Source organism: Pan paniscus, chromosome 3 (assembly GCF_029289425.2).
Source record: "Pan paniscus chromosome 3, NHGRI_mPanPan1-v2.0_pri, whole genome shotgun sequence".
NCBI classification, from domain to species: domain Eukaryota; kingdom Metazoa; phylum Chordata; class Mammalia; order Primates; family Hominidae; genus Pan; species Pan paniscus.
Window position 1 is genome coordinate 173,670,050 of NC_073252.2, and position 21,923 is coordinate 173,691,972.

Sequence of the window (21,923 nt, forward strand, 5' to 3'; positions counted from 1 at the left end):
ATTACTTAGTTGTAAGTAATACACACCCATATTACTTAGTTGTAAGTAATATGCACCCATATTACTTAGTTGTAATATAACTAAAAGAAACATGTTATATAAGTTGCAAGTAATATAACTTACAAGTAATATAAGTTATCATACTTATATTACTTGTAAGTTATATTACTTATAATTAAGTAATACGGGTACATATTACTTACAAGTCAGTAATACGGGTGCATATTACTTACAACTCAGTAATACGGGTGCATATTACTTACAACTCAGTAATACGGGTGCATATTACTTATAACTAAGTAATATGGGTGCATATTACTTAGTTCCCACATATAAGTAATGGACATAGAGAGTGAAATAATAGACATTGGAGACTCAGAAGGCTAAATGTGTAATGTACGCTATTTGGATGATAGTTACATTAGAAGCCCAGACTTCACCACTATGCAGTATATCCACATAACAAAACAGTACTTGTACCCCCTAAATCTATAAAAAATCTATAAATTTATAAAAATTAAAAAAATTAAACTTCATTTGAATGTAAAGTTAATGAGGAAGTTAAATTATTTCAAAGATTACAAATTGAGTATCAACTAAGACAAGGCACCAAAAACAACTGAGTGTTTCAGGAAAATTTTTAAACAAATAACACCAATTAGTTAATGTTACTATCATCTTCCATTCATTTATTCATTGTGCCAACCAATATCAAGCACCTGCCTTGTGTGAAGCACTGTTCTAGGGTCTAGGTCACAATCATGAAAAGATGCATAAATCTCTGTGTCGTGTAGCTTCCATTCTTCTAAGGGAGACAGACAAAAACTAGTAGAAAATAAATTACACTATTTAGATGATGGTAAGAGTTCTGGAGTGAATAAATGGGTGATGTGATGAAGATGAACTGTCAAAGCCTACTTTTCTAGGTGGGTCAGGGAAGACGTTTTTGAGGCAGGTGGCCCATAGAAGCCAGCGATGTGAGGCAGAGCATGTCAAGAACAGGGAACCGCAAGCACAGCTGTGGAGTGTCCGAGGGATAAAGATGGCAGCAGCCCAAGCACTGTGGGCAAGGGCAGGGCAGGACGATGCCAGGCTACAGAGGTGGGCAGAGGACAGACAATCGGGGCCTGGTAGAGCATTCTGGGGCTTGGATTTTTAAAATGCCTTTATCCTACCATCAAATTTCAGTGTTTCTGATTTGGGGAGTGATTTGTAAGAAAGGTGCCTTTAAGAAAAACCAAAATATGCTTATTCACGCACAACTTCTGCTCAACTTCCTGAGAGGAAGCCAAAACTGGAGATTACTGCTGTACTGGAAACCAGATCAAAAAAGAAAGCAAAATCATTTAAGAGCCTGCATTTGAAAATGCTTCATTTATAGGATGAAATGAAGTGTGTGTGGCTTTCCTATTGCTTTCTTCAAGCCTAGATATATTAATCATCATCTTCATTAAAATCCATGTGATGCCATAAAAGGACCAAATAATTTTCTTTCTAATTTTCAGAAATGGAGTGCTGTTATATAATTTTAAAATCTAACTGCAGAGTCTTTAAAAAAAAAACAACACTAGCTCGAATTTCCTCAATAATTCTGGCTATTCGTTTTTCAATTCTTATGTGTTTATTTTCCATTTGAACATTTAGCATTAGAAAATCTTCATGTGATTTCCACAGCAACCACTAGAGGGAAAACTTCGACTGAAGAAAGTCATTCAAAGACACTATCTTAATAATATTTCTTAAGTACAATATTAAGTATAATATTTCTTAAGTATAATATTCTTAAGAATAATATTTAAGTCTAATATTCTTAAGAATAATATTTATTAAGTGTAATATTCTTAAGAATAATATTTCTTAAGTCTGAAGAACTCAAAAATAATGATGTCTTCAAGATAAAATATTATAAAAGCACATCATAAATCCCACATGCATTTTCAAATTATTCCTGATAATAATGAGCATTTGTGTTGTAATATGTATTCTGCAAATGTTCTTGCATTCATTACCTCATTTGTTTCTCCAGATGAATGGCTAATAGAGCAGGAACTATAATCACTCAGCTAAAATAAAAAAACACAATTAATTTAACCAAAGACACCCGACAATTTAATTGCACAATCAATATTACTACTGAGGGCTGAGTATATTTTTCAAGTACATTATGTTCTCTCCTCACTACTTTTTTCAGAGAAAATATGAAAATATTGTATTCTCAATTTTCTCATCATATTCTAGATTTTTTAGTAAAATACCTAGAACACAGTAGGCACTTGATAATTAGTGAATGTATGCGTGCATTCATATATGAATAAAGAGATGAATGAAGGAACAAAGCCCTACTCTTTTTCTATGCAACACTATATGCCAACATAGCACCTAGCAATAGCAATAGCAATAGCAGTGTGTTTTCCAAACACATCCCATTTCAGAGTTAGTAAATGCAGAGGACACCTGAAGATAATACTTGCAGCTTAATAAGTGCTACAGAGAGGACATGTTTTTGTGATTTTTGCTCCAATATTATGATACCCTCATGTTATAGACAGGATGTGTCCCCCTGAAAGTTCACATGTTGAAATCTTAACCCTCAAAGTGATGGTATTAAGAGGTGAGACCTTTGGGAGGTAATTAGGTCATGAGGGTGGAGCTCTCATAAATAGAATTAGTTTCCATAAGAAAAGACATGAGAGAAATGATTTTTCTTTCCTTCATAGAAGAATACAATGAGAAGATGGCCATCTGTGGGCCAGGAGGAGGGTCCTCGCCGAGAACCTGACCATGCTCACACCCTGATTTTGGACCCCCAGCACCCAGAACTCTGAGAAATAAAGGTTTGTTGTTTAAGCCCCACAGTCTATTGTATTGTGTTACAGCAGTCCAAACTAAGATGCCACATCTGATTCTACCTCCTTTACATTGTTTGACTTTTGAATATTTGAACTCTAAAATTATGATCAATCCATCAAACTTTATATAATTCATTATTGTAACTCAAAAACACAAATATATCATATGGGTTAATACAACCACATAAGAAATCAGAAAATGCTAACTGGAAGTGAGAAGAATTATAATTGTGATTCTGTCTTTTCCTTTTGCAGGAATCCTGAAACACTGGCCACAAAGTTATGCTATGGACTCATGCCCCTACGCAGTAAAATAACAATGTTAATACTAACTTACTATCAATTGTTACTAGATTGGGCAAAGAACAATCATTAAAATGCCATAGATCCTTGAAAACAAGCAATAATTTCCTGATAAAGATGAGATACTTTTCTTATTCTACCAACAAGGCTGCATTTGGTGGTAAGTGTGTGTGTGTGTGTTGGGGGGATGTGGTGGAGGGATGAGGTAGATTTGGGTATCTCTTTTCCCACAGTTGAATTCCCTTCCATGCAACTAAGAAATCAAAAAAAGCTCCTAAAATGAGTAGCTAACTTAAACATTCACAAAATATTTTTAAAAGAAATACTCAGAAATATCAAAAGGAGTTATCCATGGGTAGTGTGATAAAAAGTAATTTTAATGTTCTTTTTATGTTTTTATGTAATTTCTCATTTGTTTGCAATGAAAATATGTATATCCTTTTTTAACAATTGGGAAAGTTTTTTCACTGAAAGTCAAGTTTGTTTATTTTTGTTGTTGTTATTGGTGGTGGTGGTAGAGACAGGGTCTCATGGCTGTGTTGCCCAGGCTAGTCTTGAACTCCTGGCTTTGAACTCTTAACCACAAGTGATCCTCCTGCCTCAGCCTCCCAAAGTGCTAGGATTACAGACCTTAACCACAACACCTGGCCAAAAGTCAAAGTAATATAAATTTTACATTACATCTTAAAATCATCGTTAACTGTGTTTGGCACATATTTTATGTAAAACAAATATGAGTTTGTTTGATTTTTTATCTAAGAAACTAAATAATCAAGGGCTGTTAAGCTGAACCATAGCTAATACTCCTTGCATCTTCTTATCAAGAGCTAACTTTAGTAAAGATTCCTTCAAACCAGTAAATAAATGAGGTTGTCTTTGGCTGATACTTTCAGAGTCCTCAGAAGTTTGATTTTAAACTCATGAAAAAGATAAAGCTGAACCGACAGGCTTTACAGTCTTGTTCATTCTTCACATTTAGTACATTCCTTGAATAGATGGTATTGCCAACAGCTTGTTTAAAAATGGTCTGATATCTGCGCTAAGTTGTTTGGATGACAATTCATGAAACCAAATAGAAAATAAACACTGTAGCCTTATGAGTTCTCACCACATATTTTCAATAAATTTTACAAGTTCATGAGTGAAGAAAGATAAAGTTCTTAGTAATCAGACAATGTATAAACACCAATGGATCACAAACATTTTTGTAAAGAAAATAAAGTAAGGACACCCTCAAAAAATCCTAAAAGCACACAAAGTTCTCCATTAAGAAAGCAATTCATTTTGCAATGAATATAAAGGGAAACAAAATTATATACACTTTGACAAAGTTAATATATTTCTTTCTACTGTATTGTGATATTTTAAGAACTCTATGGCCCATCCAAATGCAGATGTGTAGTTACATCATTAGAAAAGAATAAATAAAACTTTATTAGCTATGGGTCTAACAGAGTCTCAATGAGACATAATAGATGTTTATTTTTATTCAATTTTTTAACATTATTTTAATGGCTTTATTAATTAAAATAATTACAAAAGTGCCATTGATTCCTAAGACAAGACATTCCAAGCACATAATATGTTCTATACAACTAGATATAATTTTGAAATGTGAAAATAAGAATATAATACTTGTGAATTATTTCCAACTTTCAACAAAATTTAAATATTCCAGGTTTAACCATGACTTTCCAGGAAAGGAATTGCAAGATGATGTCTGGTTATTGAAACGTGCTTCAAAAGTGGAAAAAAGTAGCTTTGGGGGAGTTTTTACATTTAACTTTACTCTCAAAAGAACCTAGGACAATCTGCTGCAGTCAACAGATTGGGCAGTGCTATTTTTTGCTGTGCCTGAGTGTGCTGGCAGGGGAAACGAGGGGGCAAAGTCCTCACTTACATTTAGAGAAATGTATTATTTTCATGAAAGTATTTTTAAATGACACACAATAGTTCTAAATGTCATGATATTTCTTGTCACCTTAAATGATTAATAGCAAGAATTCTATTATTCCTGCAGAAATTATCAGCCATAATTTCAACAATGTTAATTTCTGAATTATCAAAAATATTTAGTTGAGTAAGAAAGTAGAGCTCTGAAACTAAAAATACTTACAGTAGCAGAGATAATACTAAATATTAAAATATAGTATTTGTAAGACTTTTTTTTCTCTCCCATGAATATTTAGAAAGCCTTTTTGGTTATTTCAGGCTTCTGTTATACCGAATGCCACCCATTCCAAGTGACCACTAGGAAAGGGGATTTCATCTCTGCAACCTAGAAATTACTACTCTTAAATACAACACGTCAATAAATAATTGGAAAGCTTCATCTATCATCCTGCCTACTGAACTCCCCCTGGAATGAAAAATGTCACCTTCTCAAGATGCTTATCTGCCCAACTGACCCTGTAACAAGCCATTTTTCTTTATAAATAGTATTTCATGTGAAAATACTATTTTTAGTAGGAAAAATGGGTGGAAGAACCATACATTATGATTTTTTAAATCTGTGGATATAGAAGTGAAGATGGAGATAAAACAATAAAAATAGATATTGATTCCCATGATGTCCATATGATTAGGCCATGAACAGACAGAAAAGGAAAGAGAGAGGATAGAGTTGGACAAGCACTGGCCTACAAGTCCGAAATTTCTGGATTCCATCCTCATTACCTCTGACGGCCAAATAATCTCTTGAGGCTTCAGTGTCCTTAACTAAAAATGAGGGGAATACCATCTACCTTGAAAGGCTGTTGAAGCAATGAGGCTTTAGGCATTTAAAGCAACTAGAATATGCACAGTTAATAAGTAATAGCTAATAAGAAATATGAATGAATTGCAACAATTTTCTGAAAAAATATCTGGATTTATCCCAGAATTATATAGCTTTATACAAGTCAAGGCCTCTTCACATTTATATTACCTAGGTAGTTAATGGTATTGGTTAATGCGGAGCGTGTTTGTGAATGAGATAAGACTTAAATTGGTAAACTTTTCATAAGCAGATTGCCCTGCATAATGAGGTGGGCCCCATTCAATCACTTGAAGGCCTGAATAGAAAAAAAAAAAAGACCAGCCTCTCTGAACAAGAGGGAATTCTCCAGCAGTCTACCTTCCAACTTTACCTGCACCATTGGCTCTCCTGGGCTTGCAGCCTGCTGGCAGCCATGCTGCAGACTTTGGACTCACCAGCCTCCATAATCATGTGAGTCAATTCCTTATGATAAATCTCCTTCCACACAGACACACGTTCTGCTGATTCTCTTTCCCTGCAGAACCCTGACTAATACAGTGATATTACAAGGCCCAGGTGACCAAATATCTCAGAGAGAAGTAACTAAAACAAATACCTCAGAGACAAGTAACTAAACTCTCCTTTTCAAGAGTCAAAAATCTGTTTGACTCTTGAGAGTCTTTGACTTTTGAGAACATTCTTTTATGTTTGAAATATTCAAGTTAAGATACTATATTCCTTAGGAAGCTAGGAGAAGTTCGTTTCTATGTACACTTCAAAGCTAGATGTCCAAGGATTCTAGTGGAGTTCTAAGCTGCATAATGGACTTCCATGATGGATTGTAGCTTAAGGTAGTGATCTCAGAATGGATGTCCCCAAAGGAATGGAATTAACATATTATTCAGTTATTTTCCCAGTTGCCCATTGTAACAAGGAGCGGAGGCTACAGTACCTCCACCTTCTTAGGGTAAGGATTGTTGTAAGAAAAAATTTTAAATTCTTCCATTTAAGCAACATGTAACTAGGAATATTAGAAAGCATTAATCCATTCACTCATTCCAGAGATATTTTTGTGTACCTCTTTCCTGAAAATTTTTGTAACACATTTTGTCCCAGAGCCCACAAAATCATATAATAAAATAGATAATGAGCCATCCTGTCCACCAATGAGTCCAGTCCTGGTGTATTACAATGCCCAAAGAAAGCAGAAATCCGGTGGGGGCATGGGAACTTGGGCCTGTAATCTCAGCACTTTGGGAGGCTGAGATGGGAGGATCCCTTGAGCCCCGCAGATCAAGACCAGCCTGAGCAACATGGCAAAACCCCATTTCCACTAAAAATATAAAAATTTGCTAGGCATGGTGGCGCATGACTGTGGTCCTGGCTACTTGGGATTGCTTGACCCCAGTGGGTAGAGGCTGCAGTGAGCCAAGATCACACTACTGCTCTCCAGTGTGGGCGACAGAACGAGACCCTGTTTTAAAAAAAAAAAAAGGAGAGAAAAAGAAAAGAAAAACAGAAATCCCCTTGCCTTAAAAGTTAAATAATGGGAATGTTCTACTTTGATTCAAGAATAGAGCATGCATTCTACATATCTAAAATCCTAAATTTTATAAAACAAATAAAGAAATCAAAGGGCAGGGAAATTTTATTCTATATCAAACTGTTCCAAGAATTTGATAGTTTTTGAAGCTGAAAAACCTATAAATACACTGTGTTGGAACCTCGGCTGTATCATGACAATTTTCCACAGAGAAGTAGTCTAAGGGAAAGTAATTTGTGTAATAGATGTGAAAATGACTCCAGAAATAGCATTTGCAGAGACCTAAACTGTATCCATTTTAAGATATGTAGTACAAAGAATTAGGAAGAATGCACTTTCTAGCCACAAAAAGAGTAGCCAATTGCCTGTAAAGCAGTGTATGGCAGGGATTTAATTGATATTTGCATGTCATTATTTTTAGTTAATATAGTATTATTGCTTTGTTTATTATGACACATTACACAACTTTGAGTTCTGCAGGACACATGGCAGACTTATAATGTATATAAAAACTACCATGGAGGTCGGGCGTGGTGGCTCATGCCTGCAATTCCAGCACTTTGGGAGGCCGAGGTGGGCGGATCACCTAAGGTCGGGATCGAGACCAGCCTGACCAACATGGAGAAACCCCGTCTCTACTAAAAATACAAAATTAGCCAGGCATGGTGGCACATGCCTGTAGTCCCAGCTACTTCGGAGGCTGTGGCAGGAGAATTGCTTGAACCCGGGAGGTGGGGGTTGTGATGAGCCGAGATCGTGCCATTGCACTCCAGCCTGGGCAACAAGAGCAAAACTCCATATCAAAAAATAAAATAAAATAACTACCATGGGAACTATTAAAATTGAGTTAGAAATGTTAACCCAGTTGGTTTAAAAAACATCTTTTTTTTACAGTCCTGAGAAATGCTGACAGCACTCATCACTGGGTGATAGAAATTTGTTCAATTACATGTCCTTAGCTTTTCTTCCTGGCCCGCTCTATACCTTGACTTTTCCTAGAGGGCAGTATAGTCTAGGGCTGAGCTGTCTGAGAAGGTAGACACTAGTCACATGTGGCTATTTCAATTTGAATAAACTAAAATTAGATGAAATGTAAATGCCTTTGCTCAGTTGTGCTGTTCACAATCCAGGTGCTCAACAGTCACTTGTGGCTAAGGCTCTGGTATTGTACAACAGAGATTTAGAACGTTTGCATCATCTCCATGAGTTCTACTGGACAGCACAGCTCTAGTGGCTAAGGGTGTGGCCCCCGTGGCTAGGTTGTATCAGTGTGAAACCCGGCTCAAGCACTTTAGAACTGTGTAAGCTTAAATGAGTTTCCTTGTCTTTCTGTGCCCCAGTTTCCTCACCTGAAAAATGAAAACACTATTAGAGTTTTAATTAAAATGTGTAGAGTACTGAGGACAGTGGCTAGCAAATAATATATACCACACTGAGTTTTGTCTATCATTTTTCCACCCGAAGAGTCAAGCCAAAGCAAAAGTCTTAAGAGGTCTAAAGAGGAGTGAATCTGAGATGATGAGTCAGACCATCTCTGGAGAGACATGGAAGTCATCATTTCTGTTTTCCTTTCAGTGAGGTTGCACCCGTGTCTTAGCCTTTGTAGTCCAGCTACATCCCTTTCACAGGGCCTCATATCTGTCCTTTCCATGGGTCTTAAACATGATTTGGACTCGGAGTATTTTCTACATACCTAGGGCAAGAGTAGAACCTTACCCTGGCTGCCTGATGGCAAACAGCCAAACCTTGTAGTAATGGAACAAAAGAGAGATAGCCAGGGACTACAGTAAATTAACAGCAGTGCTGAGAAGGTACTACAGGCGCTGTGAGGGCCTAATAATACTTAAGTCAAAGGACCAGACAATGACCTCAAACACAGATAAAACACCCTGTGTCTACTTGAGAATCCAAAACAAATTCCATGATTTTTCGTAAGAGTCCTGAGAAGTAGAGATGAATCACCCTATTCTCCAAAACACAATACCTGGAAGAAAAGTCCCTCGGCCTTTGCCACATAGATAATCCATGGCTGGACAAAGCCTGCACTTGACCTCTGGACTTTTCAAGCCAGTGCTGGAGATGAGAAGCAATTCCATCTGTTCCAACAAGCCCACATACCACACCTGTTCCTGGGGTCCATGGGAGAAAGGAAAATCTAGTAAGTTCATTTGAAGGGGTAGCTTATTTCAATATGCGGTGTCCTTTGCTTTATTCAACAAATATTCAATAGCAAATATAGAATATGTTTACAAAAATTGAAAATGGTAGACTATGGAACCAGGAAACTCACATTTAAATCCCAGCTGCATAAGTTTCTAGCTTAAATACTCACTTCTTGGGATTTTAATAGGACTGGAACAAGCTAATACATGTAAAGCATTAAAAATAGCGTCCAGTATGTATCACATGTTCAAATACAATGTTAGCTATCATATATTTTCATCAGTACAGAGGTAAGGCAAAATCTTTTCAGGAAGATTTATTTTCAGGTTTTCAGTTTTATTTATGACTATCCAATCTATCTCTGGTTCACCTGACTGTGAAATCATTTGGCTCTATTCTTAATCAGTAATAAGGAATAACTTCATTCCAAGCAGTAACAACAGCCAAAACAAAGCTGTTTGGCTCCATCTGTTTCTACTGATGGAGCTTGCTTCAATCACTGTAATGAGTAAACGATCCATTCCTGAACATCTAGATCCAGTGTTGTATGAAGCAGGGTTTTGGAGAGCTGTGACTGGGGACATGGTAGTATGCTGGAGCTGGCTCTCATGGTCTATGGAGAGCCCATTGTGTGTATCTCTTTCCAGCTCTGCCTTCAGTGACGTTAAAATTAGCTTTTGTGGAAATAGTTACACCTTGAAAATAGACAAATACTCGGGTAAGGGCTGAACCCTCACCAGAGACCCAGTTGTAAAATACCAACATGCTTCTAGGGCAACCCCAAATAGGTCCCACAGAATTCCATGGATGGGCGCCATAGTGCACGTGCGTCGTACAAAACCGAATGCTCTACAATATACATTAGAAGAACCTCTTGAGGATATTGGTCATCAAAATTTAAAAATTCCTGTTCTAGAGGAGCCATTAGCCAAATTTCTCTTGGAGATACCAGAAAGACACATGTTCTGTCTTCATTTTATCCTATGGACAACAGACTTTCCCTCTTTTGATGAATGTTAGAGAAATTATAGATAATTTTTGAGCCATCAATAAATAAAATGTAGGGCTTAACAATACAAATTCTGTGTAAGAATCTCACCAAAGCGTCACCTAATTTTTCTACTTATATTTCCTTTGCTCGAATTCATATCACTATTTCTATTTTTAATCTCTTCTTTTTATTTGTTTATACTCAAATTTATGTTATCTCTGGTAAGTACAGTTTTACAGTAAGTTTTAAACCAATAGTTAAGCTGTTTTAATTTGGTTCTGTCAAATTCCAAATGATTTCGCACTCAAATAAAAATTTTTGAAGTACTTAGTTGAAGATTCAATGAGATAAGAAGCCATCTACCAGTTAAAAAGTACACAGAGGTGTTCAATTGATTCAGCTCAATTGGAAGGTACAAAAGAAAGTTGATTAATCCCGCCTCTAATTCTAATTTGTAAATTTTTAAGTATTCATTTCAACTGAATACTATGTCCCTGAACAATTTAATGTAATTTTAATCCCAATTGTATTTTAAGAAAGAAAAATACATTTTTAAATAGAGGTGGACAATAAGGACAATTTGGTGCAAGTAAGAATGTCAAGGCATTCATTATTCTCTAATATAAACATGAGAATAAAATAAACTATGTATTCTAGAGTACATATAGTCAGAGATTACTTCACAATATTTCAATGGGAAAGTAAACAGAAATTACTCAATATTCTCTATCAAAATACAGCCTATCAAAATATATTTAGCAATTGTTCATATAAGCATAGGGAAAAAGGCAGAAAAATATATTTTTTTACTAGAACAGCTTCCAAAAACACCCTTAGTTTTTCGGAATGTGCACCTTGGAAATGTTCAGACTGAATGCTCAGGCTTAAAAGCAGGCTGGCAAATGAAGTTACAACACATGAACAGGTGTGTTTTACCCATGATTACAGCCTCTTATCTCAGTGGGTTTCTATCAGTTCTTCTCCACCCACACCACTTACTGAACAAAAATTCTGTGCTTCACACTAAGCTAAGAGCAAAGGCAGATAAAAAAGCCATATACGACCAGGGTACCTGCTCTCAAGTCCATTAATTATTTTACATTTTAATTGAACAAATTCATAGGTAAGTCCCTACCATGTATTTATGTACCAGGCATGCAGCAAGATGATTACAGTACCATCATTCTCAGCAAACTAACACAAGGACAGAAAACCAAATGCCACATGTTCTCACTCATTAGTGGGAGTTGAACAATGAGAACACATGGACACAGGGAGGGGAACATCACACAGCAGAGTCTGTTGGGGGGTGGGTGGGTAGGGGAGTGATAGCATTAGGAGAAATACCTAATGTAGATGACCGGTTGATGGGTGCAGCAAACCACCATGGCACGTGTATATCTATGTAACAAACCTGCACGTTCTGCACATGTATCCCAGAATTTAAAGTATATATATTTAAAAAATCAATAGTAGGTTCTCATAAAAAATAAGTAAATAAAGAAAAAAAATAAAGTTATAAAAACAACATAATTTTTGTTTGTGCCTACCTTTGTAACATTAATGTAACTTGTAATCCTAACATATCACCGATATTTCACAGTTTCTGAGTAATTGCTTTGTTTTGTTTTGTTGTTTGTTTTTTGTTTTTTTGAGACGGAGTCTCACTGCAACACCCAGGCTGGAGTGCAATGGTGCAATCCTGGCTCACTGCAACCTCCACTTCCCGGGTTCAAACAATTCTCCTGCCTCAGCCTCCCGAGTAGCTGGGATTCCAGGCACCCACCACCATGCCTAGCTAATTTTTGTGTTTTCACTAGAGATGGGGTTTCACCATATTGGCCAGGCCCGTCTCGAACTCCTGACTTCAAGTGACCCGCCCACCTCAACCTCCCAAAATGTTGGGATTACAGGCATGAGCCACCATGCCCAGCCTGTTTCCAAGTAATTGTGAATGCTGGAGAGCATTGCCTATTTTGCTTTCCTGTAAAATATTAGTTGGGCCATATAAAATACTTGAATGGCATCATTCACCTTCAAAGTACGTTTTAAATGGTAGCCAATGAAAGAATAAAATCTCCACAAAGTTTAGGAAACCACCGTTGAGTCAGAGGCATGTTTACTGTTCCACTCTGTAGCATTAGGTTACAGACGTGCAAATTATGATTGTATTTGAAGTGTATTTTCAAAGCCACTACCCTTGAGAACCATAAAGCCACTTTCAACATCTGTCTCTAAATTCAATTGCTAACTGATAGGGTGACATGTAAAAATGGCTAAAACTGTATTCTAAACAAAGGTATTGGTGTTCCCCCCATTCATTGACCAGGAGGACAAGTTTCCTCAGATCTCTGGAGGTCTCTGGAGAATGCTTGCCTCTAGACACTTTGAGTGTATATTAGCAGTCCATTAAGCCTGAATCTAGATCACATCTTGAAATAAACTAGGGTGTGATCTACTCACATCTGTGTTATCTACATTGCCACAGCACTAAGGTTTCCAAAAGGAGGCATAGTTTACACTAAAAGAAACCTTTTTGGTTTCACTCAACAAAATCACAGTTTACTCTCTTACTGCTGCCTTTACAAAAAGCTACTCAGATCCATTTCCATTCCCACCAAACATAACCGGAATTTGTTGTCTTCAAATGAAGGCTGAATTTCACCTACCTGCAAATGTAAAAAATGAATGAAGAACATAATGAGTGTCTGAATATACAATAAAATTGCCTGGAATCCCAGGTTTTTTTAAAAAACAGTTTCCACTGAATCTGTCAAAAACACTTAAAAACCCTATAGTTACAATACAGGTAGGAATAGTAGACGGAAGGAAAACTAAATTATTCTACAAAATCAATTCAAGAAATAGTGACTAAAAACAGAGATTTTGCCAAGAATTTAAAGGAAACCCAAAACAATTATAAAAGTAACTATCCTCAAAATCGCTGGGTAGATGGGGCCAGGAATTCATGAGAACTCTCTATATTCACATTTTATAAACAGTCATGCCCCCATCTTCATTCTGCACAGCTTAACGTTATACACATTATGAGAGTTCAGGGAACAGCCAGCTTCACACATTATGATTCAGGTACTGCACATGATCCTTGCATGCTTGCCATCTAATAACCTCTCATGCATCTAGAAATGATCCTGAATACACACGTACACACATGCACACATGCACGCACACACACACACACACACACACACCCCACATACGCACAGTTCAGTGACTGCTGCAATTACAGAGGCTTACTTAAAATTACCTAAGAAGAAGATAACAGAAAGGATGAGAAGAGCATCAGAGCTTTAGGAGAACTGGGATGTGGGGATTGTGCTACTTCACTCACTAGAGATGTATGCACAATAAATTTTAAGACTAGGCTTTGCTACCGTGTGACAAAAGAGTCAATTATTGAAATTCATTGGACGCATTCCTGCCTCTCCACCACTGCCTGCCCCGCTCCACACACATGCAAACATATTGATATGAAATTAGTAGAGTGAAAGGAACTATTTTAGAGGTAATATAGAAATGGCCAATCATCTGTCCAGGATGGTTTTACAAAGGGTTATAAATAGAGGAGGTCTGAAAATGCAAATCCTAAGAGTCTGAGTATCTGTTCTCTTTAATTATAGTAACTAATATTAATTAGGAAATTACTGTCTGACATTGTTCTAAGCAATTTATACATTAAATGTATTTAATCCTCAAAATAACCCTATGAGAAAGAAACTATTATCCACATCCCACTTTACAAGCAAGAAAATTGAGGCACAAAGAGGTTAAGTAAATTAACCATGGTTACATCGTCACTAAGTAGCATCCTCATTGAATAGGACCAAATCATAGTCAAATATTCTACTTTGGAATTTACAAATGTCCTGACTTGTTTTCTTAAATAAGCTCCTGTTAAGTCACATCAATTGGGACCAATGTGTTTGAATTAAACTTTTTAAAATAAACTTGACATACTTGGAGTCAATTTTCAAATAATTGTTATATAAGCAAATAAAAAAATTAAACTAGGATTCTAGGCATAGAATTTAGCTGTTTTGTGGTGAGTCAGATATTGCTTTGAGATCCTTCAGAGTTTCAAGCTCATAATTCTAAATTCCACTATAGGATAATCCCCTGATGAAGTAAATAAGAACAAGATGGGCTAAATCTGTCCCATTTTTTACATTTGTATTTTATTTTATTTTAAGTTCTGGGACACGTGTAGGATGTGCAGGTTTGTTACATAGATAAACATGTGACATGGTGGTTTGCCTTACCTATCAACTCATCACGTAGGTATTAAGCGCCAGATCCGTTAGCTATTTATCCTGATGTCTCCTCCATTCCCCAACCCTGTGTGTGTTGTTCCCTTCCCTGTGTCCACATATTCTCATTGTTCAGCTAAATCTGTATTAAGACCAAGACTGATAGTCACATTTTAAGCTATCCTAATATAATTATCCCACATACTAGCTTCTGACCCTAAATAAGACACTTACCTTCTGTAGACATGATCTGTAAAATATGAAAACAAAATTACACAAGATCTCTTCAAATTCTAAAATTCTGTGATGCAATGACTAATCCCACAACATGCTACATCAGGATATACAAAATTCATGGTATTTTAAAATATGAAGTTGTTTCAATTTTGGAAGAATGATAGTTGCTTCCAAGACATAGCTACTTTTCCATTATGAATTAGGGACAAAAGCAAATAATGTAATTTGATGAGGACATACTGTTTAATGCACAAGAATGTCTATGTTACACAATAATATTCAGCATACCAATGTGCTAATTTCTGAAACTTTATTAACCGAAACTTTCTTCAAATGTAGCTGACAATACAAAACACATTTTGAGCTAATGGACTGTCAGTTGCAAACATTATTATCTGGTTATCACTCATCAGTTGCATACAAATCCCTTTATTGGAAACTTATCATCCTCTTGAAATATGCAAATTTTCAAAATGCTTACAAAACTCACCTTTAGATTACTTTTAAAGAAGAATGTTCATTCAACAAAAATCAAAATAAAACTGATTTTCTTTTTTTGGCCAGCATATAGGAGTTCAGAAGTCACTACTGCATTCTAAAAACAAATAGAAAGCTGAATAAATTAAAAATCAACAGCTCTTCTTAGGTCCATGAGAGAATTGAGGTCTTGAGACAAATGGACACCCCCCAAAAACTGGAGAGACAGATAAGCAGACACAGAAATCCAATTCCCTGGAGCAGAAATCTCTGCTGGAACTAGTACTGGAGTTGAAATCTAAAGCTGTAATTTATGAATTGCTGGAGACTCAGTTTGGACAGGTTTGAGAATTAAAATCTCCCAGTGGGGCCTTCCTAGGAGGCCCCCACACTTTTCGGAGTTCTACCTTCAGGAGCCCTACCAGGTTCTCACAGAGAAGATCAGAGAAAAATCGCCTATAGCTTCCAATGTGTGAGTGGGTGGAGAGTGAGAGAGTAGCTCTTTCGAAAAACACCAGAGCTTTCTGTTCTCAGCAAGACCTACCCTCAAGGGAAAATATTCTGCCAGTGCCTACCCAACCTCGAAGAAGAGAAAGGCTCAATTTCAGCCCACTCTAGCCTTCCTGTTTCACCTAAGCAGGGAAGGTACCTGCAAAGTTACAGCCCAAGGGCACAGGTTCAGTAAAAAACTGAGTCCTAATTACAGGACAGGACAGTGCTGCCCCTCACCCAACCTTACCACCACAGCAATAGGGCTCTTGTATATTAACAGGGGAGCACAACTGAAAATGTTCACGTCTCAGGCCTTACTTAAGAAATTTCTAGGGAACCAGATGTTGCCAATCTGGTTAAAGTCTTTGGCCCTACAATAGTAGCCCATGCTATGCACCATACGGACCCAGCGACAATGTTACAGACATCAAGCATCAACCCAAGGTGATCGAGCACCTGCTTTCTTTGCCCCTGGAGTATTGGAGTCAGTTCATGATGGTGGAGCAAGAGAACATTGACCTCCTATACGTCATTGAAAACTCAAATGCCTTTTCAACACCACAGACACCAGATGTAAAAGTGAGTTTACTGGGTCCTGTGGCCACTCCTGAACATCAGCTTCTTAAGACTCCTTCATCTAGCTCCCTGTTGCTGAGAAACCATTCCACCCTCACCAAGAACACTCCCAAGTGGGAGCAAAAGCAAGCCTGCCACCAACCTAGGACAATAAGGCAACCTTTTTTGCTTCTCCAATGCGCAAGTGAAGTCACAGCTGCCTATCACTTCCCAGCAGTGACTGACTATAAGAAAGGACATCCCTGTACTCTCTGCTCTGCAGCCTCCTGTACTCATTACTACTTTGGTTTCTAGGGAAACATGAAGACAACTGAGGTGATAGAAACACGGACACCTGAGGATATTTTAGCCTATGGCACCTACAGAAAAGGAAACTAGTAAACACGGCCTAATTCCTAGCCAGACAGACCAAAAAAACCCACACTAAAGACCTATTTACCTCATTTATTTTTACCCAGTATCTAATGTCCTACTTTCAACAAAAATTGAAAGGCATACTAAAAGATAAACAAAATTTAAGAGACAGGGCAAGCATCAGAATCAGACTCAGATATGGTTGAGATTTTAGAATTATCAGATTATGAATTTAAAACAACTATGATTAATAAGGACTCTAATGGATAAAGCAGATAGCATGTAAGAACAGATGGGTAATGTAAGCAGAAATACAGAAACTAAGAAAAAAATCTGAAGAGTGCTAGAAATCAAAAACAGTGACAGAAATGAAGTCTACCTTTGATAAGCTCATCAATAGATTGAATAGAGGCAAGCAAAAACTCAGTAAGCTTGAAAAAAAAGTCAATGGAAACATCAAAAAAGAAATTTAAAAAGAAGAAAATGAATGAAATAGAGTATCAAAGAAATGTGGGACAATTACAAAAGTTGTAACATATTTATAATGAGAATTCAAGAAGGAGGGAGAGAAAAGAACAGAAAAAAATACTTGAAGCAATAATGACTGAGAATTTCCCAAAACTAATAACAGACACCAAACCTCCAATCTAAGAATCTCGGAGAACACCAAGTAGGATAAATACAAAACAAAATAAAAAATGAAATCTAGGCAAACCATATTCAAACTGCAGAAAATCAAAAACACAGAGAAAATCTTGAAAGAAGCTGGGTTGGGGTGGAGAGTGGGTGAGCCTACCCAGAGAGAAGTAAAAATAATGATATCAGACTTCTCTCTACAACCATGCAAGCAAAATAGATACTGTAGAAAATATTTAAACTGTTAAAAGGAAAAACCCACCCACCTAGAAAAAATTGTTTTTCAAAAGTGAAGTCTTTATCAGGAAAAATGACAATTGAGGATGTTTGTGCTGGTAGACGCTTCTTTAAAAGAGGTTCTTCAGAAAGAAGGAAAATGATATAGATCAGAAACCTGGATCTACATAGAGAAATGAAGAGCTTTAAAAAAGGAATAAATAAGGGTAAAATGATATCTTTTATTTTTCTTACTTTTAATTGACATAGCAGATAGCAGCTGGTTCAAAATAATAACAACAATGTATTCGATGATTTTATCTCATGGATGAATGAAATGACTGACACCAATGTTATAAGAGATAAGAGGGAGGAATTTGGAATAATCAGTTACAAGGGACTTGTCCTATCTGTGGTAATATAGTATTGCCAAGTGGTAGAGTGTCTTCTGAAAATAAACTGAAATTAATTGAAAATATATATTTAAACTCAATGGCAACCACTCAGAAAAAGTTTTAAAAATATAATTGATATGGTAAGAGAGAAGAAAAAAAAATCACATTAAATGCTCAATTAAAACCAGAAAAGACAGAAAAACAGTAGAAGACAAAAAAAAGAGAGAGAGAGAAAGAAACAAAGAGCAGGGGCAACAAGTAGAAAACAATAGCACAGTAACAAACATGATAGATAATGATCTAACTATATCAATAATCACTTTAAATGCCAATGGTATAAATACACTCAAAAAAAAGAGAGAGACTAAGTGCATAAAACTACACCAAACTCTATGTTGTCCAAAAACAAACAAATGAACAACAACAACAACAACAACAAAACCCACCCAGCTATAGAGACAAATAGATAAAAGTAAATGAATGAAGAAAGAAATACCATTACTATACTGTATTAGTTCGCAGGGGCTATCATAACAAAGCCACATTGACTGGGTGGCTTAAACAACAGAAATTTATTTTCCCACAATTCTGGAAGTTCAAGATCAAAGTGCCAGCAGGGTTGGTTTGTTCTGAGTCCTTTCTCCTTGGCTTGAAGATGGCCACTTTCTTCTCTTTGTATCGTTACATGATCTTGCCTCTGTGTGTGCCTGTGTCCTAATTTCCTATTTTATAAAGACAACAGTCATATTGGATTAGGGCCACCCTAATGACCTCATTTTACCTTAATTACATCCTTAAAGACCCTCTCTCCAAATACAGACACATTCTGAATTTGGGGCACACAATTCAGTCCATTACGTTGTTAACACAAATCAAAAGCAGGTTGCAGTAGCTATATTAGTTTCAGACAGTACAGACATCAGAGCAAGGAAGGTTATCACGGATAAAGAGAGGCACTACATAATGATAAAGGAGTCAATTCTCAAGAAAACAAAACAATCCTTAATAAGCATGTACTTAACAATAGATTAGCAATATACGTGAGGCAAAAACTCAAAGAACTGCAAGGATAAACAGATGAATCCACTACTACAGTTGCAGACTTAAACACTGCTCAATCTGCAATTGAAAGTTATAGAGCAGGCAGAAAAGCAGTGAAGAAAAGAGCACAATCAATTGAATCTAATTGACGTTTATGGACTACTTCATCTAACAACAGCAGAATACCCATTCTTCTCAATCTCACGCAGAACATTCACCAAGATAGACCACATTTCGTGTCCTAAAACACATCTTAATAAATTTAAAAGAATAGAAAGCAAACAAAGTATGCTCTCAGACCACAATGGATACAAACTAGAAATCAAGGACAGAAAGCTATAAATCATAAAGACAGACCATTGGTACTTAGACAAAAATTTACATAATTGAATGCATATATTAGAAAAAAAGAAAGATAGAAAATTCAATCATCTAAGCTTCTACCCAAGAAAACTAGAAAAAAAAGAGCAAACTAACTCTAAAGTAAGCAGCAGAAAAAAATAATATTAATTAAAGTAGAATACAAGACATTGAAAACAGGAAATCAAAGGAGAAAAATCAATGAAACCATAGAATGGTTCTTTCAAAAGATCAATAAAACTGATACACCTCTAGTTAGGTTAACTAAGGAAAAAAGAGAAAAGAAACAAATCAGAATATCAGAAATGAAAGAGGGACTATTTCTCTCTCTCTTTTTTTTTTTTCCAAGACAGAGTTTCACCCTGTCTCCCAGGCTGGAGCGCAGTGGTGCAATCTTGGCTCACTGCAACCTCTGCCTCCCAGGTTCAAGAGATTCTCCTGCCTCAGCCTCCCTAGTAGCTGGGATTACAGGCATGTGGTACCACTCCCAGCTAATTTTTGTATTGTTAGTAGAGACGGGGTTTCACCATGTTGGCCAGGCTGGTCTCGAACTCCTGACCTTGTGATCTGCCCACCTCAGCCTCCCAAAGTGCTGGGATTACAGGCGTGAGCCACCACGCCTGGCCAAGAGGGGCTATTTCTATTGAATCCATAGACATTTAAAAGCTAACAAGGGAATATTACAAACAACTCTATCTGCCCACAAATTTGATAACCAAAATGAAATGGAACAATTCCTTAAGATACAATCCACCAAAACTTACACATAGAAAAACTAATAGTCTAAATAGACCTTTGCAATGAAATGAACATTTTTGTGCCCTTAAAATTTATATTTTCAGGCTCGTTGCAGTGGCTTATGCCTGTAATCCCAGCACTTTTGGAGGCAGAGGTGGGAGGATTGCTTGAACTCAGGAGTTCAAGCCTGGAAAATATGGTGAAGTTCTGTCTCTACTAAAAACACAAAAATTAGCCAGGCATAGTGGCATGTGCCTGTAGTCATAGCTACTCAGGAGGCTGACGTGAGAGAATCTCTTGAGCCCATGAGGTGAAGGTTGCAGTGAGCTGAGATGGAGCTTCTGCATTTCAGCCTGGGGCCACAGAGCAAGATTCTGTCTCAAATAATAACAATAATAATATAATATATATATATTTCAAAATATTATATATATATATTCAGAACCTAATCCCAGTATGAGGGTCTTTGGAGGTGTGGAGGTGGGGCCTTTGGGAACAGTTAGATTATGAAGGTGGAGTTCTCATGAATGGAATTAGTGCCCTTATAACAAGAGGCCAGAGAGCTAGGCAGCTCTCTTTCTGCAATGTGAGGACAAGCAAGAAGACCACCCTCTCTAAATGAAGAAGAGGACACTCACCAAGAACCAAACCATGCTGGCATCCTGATTTAGGATATTTAACCTCCAAAACACCAAGAAATGAATGCTTGTTGTTTAAGTCATTCAGTCTGTGGTAATTTGTGTAGTAGCCTGAACTGATTATGATATCTTACATCTATAAAAGAAATTAAATCAATAATAAATAACCTTCCAAAACAGAAAGCAGCAAATGAAGATGGGTCTACTATTGAATTCTACCAAATATTTAAGAAAGAAACCAATTCTTTAAAATCTCTTACAGAAAATAGGAGTGGAGGGAATATTTCCTAATTTATTTTACAAGTCCAGTATTACCTTAATACCAGAACCATACAAAGACAACACAAGAGAAAACTACAACAAATATCAAACCTAGATACAAAAATCTTCAATAAAATATTAGCAAATCAAATCCAACAATGTATAAAAAGAATTATACATCATGACCAAAAGTGATTTATTAGTGTATGAAAATCTAGTTAAATATTCAAAAATCAATTAATGTAATCCATCACATCACAAAGCCAAAGAATAAAAATCACGATTATGACAACAGATGCAGAAAAAACATTTGACAACCCATTAATGATAAAAACTTTCAGCAAACTAGGGATCGAGGTGAACTTTCTCAACTTGGTAAAGAATAGCTAAGAAAAATCTACACTTAATATCACACTTAATGACAATTAACTAGAAGCTTTCCTGCTATGGTGAGGAGGATGTCCCTGCTCATCACTCGTTTTCAATATTGTAATGGAAATTCCAGCTAAAGCAATAAGACAAGAAAAGGAAATAAAAGGTATTAATATTAGGAAGGAAGAAGTAAAACTTCATTTGCAGATGGCATAATTGTCTATGTGGGAAATCTCAAAGAATCAACAAATTACTAAATTAATAAAATATTATTTT

At 36.4% G+C, this 21,923-nt stretch overlaps 1 protein-coding gene across 4 annotated transcripts in view; it reads right to left on the reverse strand.

Moving 5' to 3' along the window:
• Window positions 1–21,923, reverse strand: part of GPM6A (glycoprotein M6A) — a 368,138-nt gene that overhangs the window by 310,197 nt on the left and 36,018 nt on the right. Inside the window, exon 1 of one of the 4 annotated variants that reach the window (XM_057302218.2) lies at window positions 15,582–15,600. The exons of the other annotated variants lie outside the window; for them this stretch is intronic. The gene's annotated coding sequence lies outside the window, so the exon portion shown is untranslated. Of the gene's footprint in view, window positions 1–15,581; window positions 15,601–21,923 lie in introns of those variants that run through there. 4 annotated transcript variants of the gene reach the window in all.